The sequence below is a fragment of the Mercenaria mercenaria genome, chromosome 9 (genome assembly GCF_021730395.1).
Source record: "Mercenaria mercenaria strain notata chromosome 9, MADL_Memer_1, whole genome shotgun sequence".
NCBI classification, from domain to species: domain Eukaryota; kingdom Metazoa; phylum Mollusca; class Bivalvia; order Venerida; family Veneridae; genus Mercenaria; species Mercenaria mercenaria.
The window spans coordinates 66,805,432-66,813,907 of record NC_069369.1 but is presented as its reverse complement, the minus strand read 5'-3'; positions in this window follow the sequence as shown (position 1 = coordinate 66,813,907).

Here is an 8,476-nt window from a genome sequence, read left to right as displayed (position 1 = left end):
TTAAACATCCACATTTATCACTTTGACCTAAAGAGGTACTGCCCTTAAGTTACTTATACGAGTGTAGTTATATATCAAACCAGTCAAAACCTTTGAACATAGAACCTCTATCAAAAATTTAACTTGCCGTTTAGAACCTGTAGGATTAAGTCCTGCTGGCCAGAACAGTTTAGACTGTAGCATTTTAACTGGTAGGTAGCAGGATGAAAAACAAAGTTTTATTTCATAGTGAAACATTACCTTCAGCGATTTTTTCCTTCTTGATATGCCGCGATCAATTCAGTCGGTACCGGACCTTTTCCCAAAGTGACAAAAATAGCTGAATTTGTACTCCTTTTCAGGCCATTATTTGATAGTAGAAGCGGGAAAGCTTATATAGTACTGATCATGAGCTAATTCCCTTTAGTCATGATAGATTATGACATCTCAATGATATTGAAATTACTCCCGTCTGACAACTGTTGGGTTTTGTTTTTAAAGTGTTTTTTTTTTCAAGAATTCTCTCAAATTCACAAAAAAAAGTCAGCTAGTTGTAAAATAATATACGGAAAATAATATGTCATATTTTGTTAGACTAACTATTTAAATTATTTAAGAGGCGCAATAGCTCTTCTTGACCAGTATGTAGGTAAGTTCCATTTTAGAATGAAGAAGCTGCTCAAATACATTTTCTTCTTTGAATCATTTGGCAGCGATGGCATAACTTTTGCTTTGACATAGTTATGGGAACAATTATCTGTGATTTTGTGATATCTGACTGTGTGTAGATGACCATCTTCGTAGAATACTTTCGCTTTCAACTGCCTTTTAGCATTCATGTTTTCAGAGTCAAAAGTTCTTGCATTATTCAAAACTAAAAACAAATCCTGTGTTCTGAAAAATGGTAAACGAGACAAATCGTTGTCCCACACACCTTTTAAAGTCTTGGGCTCCGGTATTGTCTCACCAAGAGGAGTACAAAAAAGTTCTCATTGTCGTTGTTTGTAGAGCTGATCGTCCTCGGTTTGAATTTTACGAAGTGAAATTATATCCCCCGCAGAATAAGTTGTTTTGTAAAACTTTCAAAATATAGCCCACTCTTTTACAAAACAACTTATTCGGCGGGGGATATAATTTCACTCAATTTGCTTGTTTATATTGCTTGTTTATATTGCTTTGTCCCACATCAGTAAGGTAAACCATATTTCGATTTGCGGCATTCAAAAGGTCCAGTGCATGACAAATATACATGGTATCTTAAAATAAAATATGCAGTGTTTATCTAAGACAATTATATACTCATTTTGTTTTACATTTTTTATTTACTTTTATTTCTGAAATTGAAAAGGATGCTTAACTCCACAAGCGGGAATTTCAGATTTATATATTTACTTTGATCATGAAATGCAGATTCACCAAGCAGTAATAAACATAAAACTGAAAAAATGAGTAAGAATGTTAAGCATATCTCTATACTGCATTCAACAAGACTTATGACTTCTTTTCGATCTAAATCATCACATTTCATGTATTCAGGTGGTTGTTAAAGTGACTTACCTAAACATGGTGTTTTTGAGAAATAAATAAAATCGTCCAAAGAAAAAGCACTGCGACGGTTTCATATCTATACATGAATCTTGATGGAAGACAAGTTTCATGTTTCAAGGGCAGGTTTATTTGGCATTATTCTCATGCATTTTTAGCAAAATTTTGCAATGGTATACTCTGCAAATTAGGACAAGCATGCGTATACATAACTTCCGCTGATCACAAGTGTTTGCAAGGTGCGCGCTGAACGGAATATCGAAATCAAATACGAATGTTTTAAATTTATTTTCATTTATGACAACGGTTTTGAACAAAATTTAATAAAAGTATATATAGATTATATGAAATATGTGACATAAAGTTGAAAAAAAGAATGAAAAAACAAAACAACTTGTTTCTGGTTGTTCATGTCTCATTTGTTAAGATTTTAATGATGCATTCTATAGCATAAAATGATTTTGGACATATAGACTTTTAAGAAAAGCAACATTTAAAACACAAACTGCATATATAGGTATAAAGGCATACTTATAAGTTCCTTGATATTTGTAAGAAACGAATGTTGAAGCATTGTTAGTAACAGCGAAACTGACCTTGGTTCGAGTCGCCTCGGAACATGTACTATAAATATGGTTGTGATAGGGCATTCAAAACTATAGTTAATGGCCAATTTTCTTTTTCTCCTTTTTTTAAAAGAATAAAAAGTAGCATTGAATTTGACCTTAATCCCAGTGGCCCAAAATGCAACCCGAACCTTTATTTCCTCGTAAGCTACCTACGTACCAAGTTTCATCCCAATCTCTCATTCCTGATCATTTTTTTCTACTCTCCGTAACAGAGATCTTGACATCAGCGGTCCAAAATATAAGTTCTTACCTAAGTCTTTATTCAAGCTTGCTGTACCAGGCTTGGTTGCAGTGGGTCTCAATGACCGAATGTTAAAGGTCGCTGGCTTTAAATACCTTACCTCTAACAGCTGTGTGTTGAAATGTAGTTGATGGGTAGCGGTACAAACTCCGTTCATGGCTTCAGTGTTGATATATTTTCTGGTCCTTCGGGATCACTGATTTCAACTCATTTAGATTTGAAGATTGAATACTGCTTAAGCCGGTACTAGGGGGCATGGGCAGTGTTGCATTTTCCATTACTGCTCAAGAACAGACTCAGTTAAACCGAGTCTGCAATTTTCACTGTTTGCCTTGTTCCCGGTGCTTCCGAGGGATCTACTTTTCAGATTTTATTTACTTCACAACAGCAGATGTTAAGTGCTGTGTGGCGGCCGTAAAAAGTCGCCCCGACTTCATCTAAGTGTTGTTACATTTTCTGGTCCTTCGGGATCATTGATTTCAACTCATTTAGATTTGAAGATTGAATACTACTTAAGCCGGTGCTAGGGGGCGTGGGCAGTGTTGCATTTTCCACTACTGCTAACGAAAAGACTCAATTAAACCGAGTCTGCAATTTTCACTGTTTGCCTTGTTCTCGGTGCTTCCGAGGGATCTACTTTTCAGATTTTATTAAATTGTTTTAGATGCCTTTAGGATCCATTGGCTGAAGGCCAAGTCAAAGCATCTAAAACAGTTTTCCTTCAATATCTAATCTATCATCATCAAGTAGGTGGTTCTCGGTCAATAACATAAGTTTGAATCAACAAGTTGTGACAAATCTTGGTGTATGGCAAGCTTATACTGAATACGATGGTATAATAAATACTTTCCACTCAATACCTCCTCTAGGAATGCGATATTATGAAATCTGGTTTGTAGGTCCCTTACCAAAAGAGAAATGTTCGGACTGCAGTTGGTAGAACTAGTGTCAAGGTCACTGCCACTAGAACTAGAAAAATAGTTTCTGGACATTTATTTAAGTTTGAAATATTGTCACCAGAGTTTGTTTTTGCTTGGTTTATCGCAACGACGACATAATTATATATCATAAATCTAATGGTGACTTTCCAGCTTTAAATGATGAAGGAAAACAATAGGAGCACCTACGGGTACCATTTTAGACATTGGTGCTACGCGGGTAGATCCACTGACGTTCCTGACATGAAAGAATTCTACACCTCAAGTGAGGTTTCGAACCAACAGAGGTGAGGGGCGTGAGATTCGGATTCAAAGACCTTAATCAATCCTAAATTGAATGAAAGCAATTTGTATGTACAATCTACACAATAAACTGGGCGATAAAAAGCAGTGTAAATCAAGTTTTGTTCTGTAAAACTGCAAAACTGACTGAAAATGTGTAGCAAAGGAGAGTAATTCAGCTTACAAAGATTGTATATAATATATCAAACGGAGAAATACAAGAACTATAGAAAGATATGAAACAAGGTCAAAGATCCAGTTCGAAAGCAACACTGAAAGAACGCCATCTCTCGAAAACGAAACTATATGAAACTATATGACTGTGTTTGTATAGATGTGTAAATGATTAGACAGAGCAAAACAACTTGACAAGAGCAAAATCAAATACCATGGGGCACACCCTTGGGTCGGTCAGGGGAGCTAATCTGGTTCAAAATTTACTTGACAGTTTGGTATTAACAAAATATTTGTTACTTTATATACCAGATGAATTCTCAAGATATTTCATGGCAACAAAGACAGCAAAAGCAATAACAGAGACACTGTTAGGGTTGCGGTAAAACAGGCAGGGACACAAGCAGGAAAGCAGCTGAATCCTAATAAGCTTTTACAAGTGACCGTCATGAAGTTTTCCACCTGCTCCATCAGACAAAATCAAACAAGAACTGTAAAATGGCTGAACATCAAATATGTGGCATGTTTGAGTAGTCGTGTCATAACCTCTTCTTAATAGAATAAAACGTTTACAATTTTACCAGGTACAGTTTTGTAAATATACCGAAAGTCGAGTCTTATATAATTTATCGATAGGAAATGCCACGTTCTACAAATGCATGTAAAACGCTGATGAAGGAGATTATTGTTTCAAAAATAGTCAAATCTGTCAATCTGGCTAAACGAAGTACATCTATATAATTGTTAAAAACTATTCACCTGGTCTAAAAAATGTGAAACTGAACTCTGTTTACCTTTAGCCTGCTGAATTTGTAAAATGGACTGATCCATTCAATTTAGGCAATACCATTTATTATTCGACGGAGTGTTCACTGAATATTTACTGACTGAATAGAGAACAGTGCAGATCATGATCAGCCTGCACGGCTTAGTCTGCACTGGTCGTAAAGGCAGAATCACTTACCGCCAGCATGCTAAATGTTAATAATATAGTAAACGGCGGTAATACACATTCTTTTAATAACTGCAAATTTTCCAAGGTCTTTTTCAAATCTAATGGATTTTGAAGAACAATGCTGAAAACTGTTTGCTGTGAAATACAAGAAAAAAGAACTTTTCCCATACACAGATGCATTCATTATATTTTTCATCAATCACAGCATTTTGGTGGATTATTTTCTGAATTTTCCTTATATTCAATTTAAAATAAAATTTAGAATATTTCTAAATTTCTCTTTCCTGTAGTTGCTTTTCATGTGGCATAACTTAACTTTTATATTTTTATAGACAAAAGAGATACGAATTATTGCATTCTAAAGGAATCCATGTTATTTTTAAGCCGTGCAAAAAATAGGTCAGTATATGACGTTTCACGTAAAGTCCAAGATGGCGTTTAGTGTAGTGAGAACGTGTATATATACAAGTTTGGGTTTATGATACAGTAAAGATATCAGTATTTGTCGTAACTGATTTTCAAATATAAAATATCAGTATTTAGGAAAAAAGAAAAGAAGATAAGATTATTATAATGCATACATCTTCAAAGGTTAGATTAAAACCGCTTAAGTAAGTTTGGTAGATGTTTCAATTATTACATTTTCCAAATGATAACCGTGTTATTTTTTGACAGAAGATGACATAAATCAATATTTTCTTTCAAGCGAAATGTAGGATAAATCATGAATATTTCATATCCTATGAACTCTGTTATTTCATTCAAACTTGGTAATATATGATTTTTATTTGTTTATAGACATTAATAGGAGTTTTCAAAATTATATTTCTTACATTCATCACACTACAACAACAGTTCGCTGTATATAGTTGTAAAGCAGGGCAAAATAATTGTGTGTGTGTTTTTGTTTTATGTTTTCTTTTTTGCGCTTTTTGTCTTCTTGGTTTCCTTTTGAAATACGGGATTATACCAGTTACCTTGAAAATAGGCTAAAAGTTCTCCAGCTCACCACTTCAATAGGGCTTATTGTCTTTTTTGCTCGCCTTGGAATTGCTTTGTAAGCTGCCTTAAGTATACGGGTGTTGAAGTCTTTGACAACCCGGTTGATGTCTCTTCCTTCAACTCTGATGTCTTTACAGAGCTCATCACTCAGACTTTGGTGAAAGGTCCGTCTTGCATTCTTGTAGTTCCATATGCGGATGTTGGGTGAAGTAGAGGCTATACGGTCCATAGTAAGATGGACTGGGCGATGATTTCTACCTCCTAGTTGTTCATCAACTTCCCGTTTGATACGTCCGTGTATGTCATCAGTAAAACAATGTCAGGGGTTGACGTTATTTGCCAGCTTCTGGAGTAAAAGGTTTGATGTTTGTTGATAAGGTTCAACTTCTTTTCAATTGATAAGGTTCAATTTCCTTTCCACGTTTATCCATGTGGCCATATCCCCAGCTTTTTGAGTGAGTGTTAAAGTCTCATGCAATGACGAACCAAGCTCTATCAGCTGTAACTTTGTCCAAGGACTTGTGCTTTGTCACTTCGAGGGTATATTTTCACTAGTTGCAAGTTGAACTTGTTCTTTCTGAGGCTTAGAACTTGGAACTCGCAGTCTCCATAATGGGTATCGGTCTGGCCTTTTTCCGTATACCAATTCCGTGCAAGCAAAAACATTGATATCCTCCGACTTTGAAGGGTTTGTCTGGTTGTAGGTGAGTTTCCTGAATGCAACATACATTGATGTCTTTCTAATTGAGGATGTGTTCAAGTTCAGCTTTCTTGTTGCCCTCTGCATTCCAATGCATTAACCTGAAATGCTGATGTTGCGTGTTGTGGAATGAAGGAAAGAACCCAGTAGCTGCGGATGGACTCTGTCGAGGCTCAGAACCCGGCACTGTATCTCCATGGAAGAACCTCAGAGATTCAGTACCACATTGCTGTATGTGCTGTGTAGTTATAGCGACGATGCATGGTGCTGTAGTTCGTTATGAGAGTGCCAATGGCTCATCACCTCTGTCTGCAACTTTCTAGGTTTCTGTCAGGGTTACCTCACCCTTGTTAAGGCAAAGCAATAAAGGTGAGTCTTTGTAACATATTATTTCAATTATGCAGCTAGAAAAGTTATGCTACATTATTGCTGTTAAAATCAAGAAAAACGATAACCAGTACTTGTCATATATCATTTTAACTTGTGATCAAAATCCCTATACGCGTATCTAGCAAAATCAAATATACCCTCAACAACTTTCTAAACTCCATTTCCTATTATCTCTTCCAGATTTTGACTGATTTGAATGGAATTTGAACACATTTTCAATGATTATTTTATGAGAAAATATAACAATAATAATCTGAAGTGAACGTATTAAACTGTAACGGCAATCCCTGAACCTATTAGATCGAAGAAATTCAAATTATAATACATTATATTTTTCAGCTTCGTTTGGTGAGATGGTGCGGTTTATTTTATATCTAAAATGATAACATGTTTATCATCGCGAAATATATTTTTTTCGCAGATTAATTATGCGCCTCTAATGTTAACTGCCAAACTCATAAAAATCATATAATCTACCAATGCCTTCTTGCAGATTAGTATCCGATGTCGGGATTACAACACTTTCTATCTTTGAAGAGTGTTATTTTGGTCGCAAAATAGTTTAATCCCACAAATTGCTGGGCAGAACAGAACCAGAACCAGAAGAGAAGAGAAGACAACAAAACAGAACCATTTGACGCACACCGATCCCTAGGTTGCCCTCATTTCGGTTTGCAACTGTCATGGATCAATCAAAACGCAACGGACGACATACGACATGGTCCAAACAGGATTCTGTAGAAAACCTTCTGAAAAAGCGAGCGTTTCCTCTTACTTTATAGGAAAGCATCATGGGACAATTAATAATTAATAATTTCTTACCAACAAATAACGCACAACTTCATAATGGTAGTATGCACATAAACCTAAATTTGCATATCACTTACATGTTGTTAGCCATTAACATATGCTGTGCTAATTGAATAGAACTACTTGCACTTCTTTGATCAGTTAGTCTATAAAAGACTAGTAACTATAGTCAAGCGGCTTTTGGACACAGATGTTATAGCTCTTAATGATGCAAAGACCTCCAGAAAATAGTGATATGTTTTTTAGGAGCGAACGTTGCCCAGTCACCTTGAACGACTTTCTATGGCTACCCATGGGCTACAAAAATACCTAATGTTGGCAAGGTCTATACATTCACCTGTATTATGGTAGTTGGTTACCCGAAATTTTGAGTTTCTAAATAACATACACCTGGCGTTAATGCTCCGCCGCTGTCCACATGTAAGAAAACATTTACTTTATTTACCGTACATATACATGTACATGTATTATCTAAAGTCGTATAAATATTGTCAATAATATTGTTTGCGAAAAATTAGAAACAGATTCCTGTTTCAGACCTAATCGTGTATCGAAGAATTCCGAGTATGTGGAATAACAGAACAGAACAGAACAAATATCAATTTATAATACATATCATTCTGTGAAATACGTCGACTTAACAGCCTTATCAAACAAATATATTGCATAATAATTCTTTTCCGAAACCTTATTTAACACATAACTGTATTATTTTTCCATTTTACTTTAATGCCAAAGGATGACCGCCCATTTTTCACCATCAATGAATGCGATCTTAATTTTTAGCTCGACTATGGAGAGCTATCCTACTCGACCCGGCGTCGGCGTTTT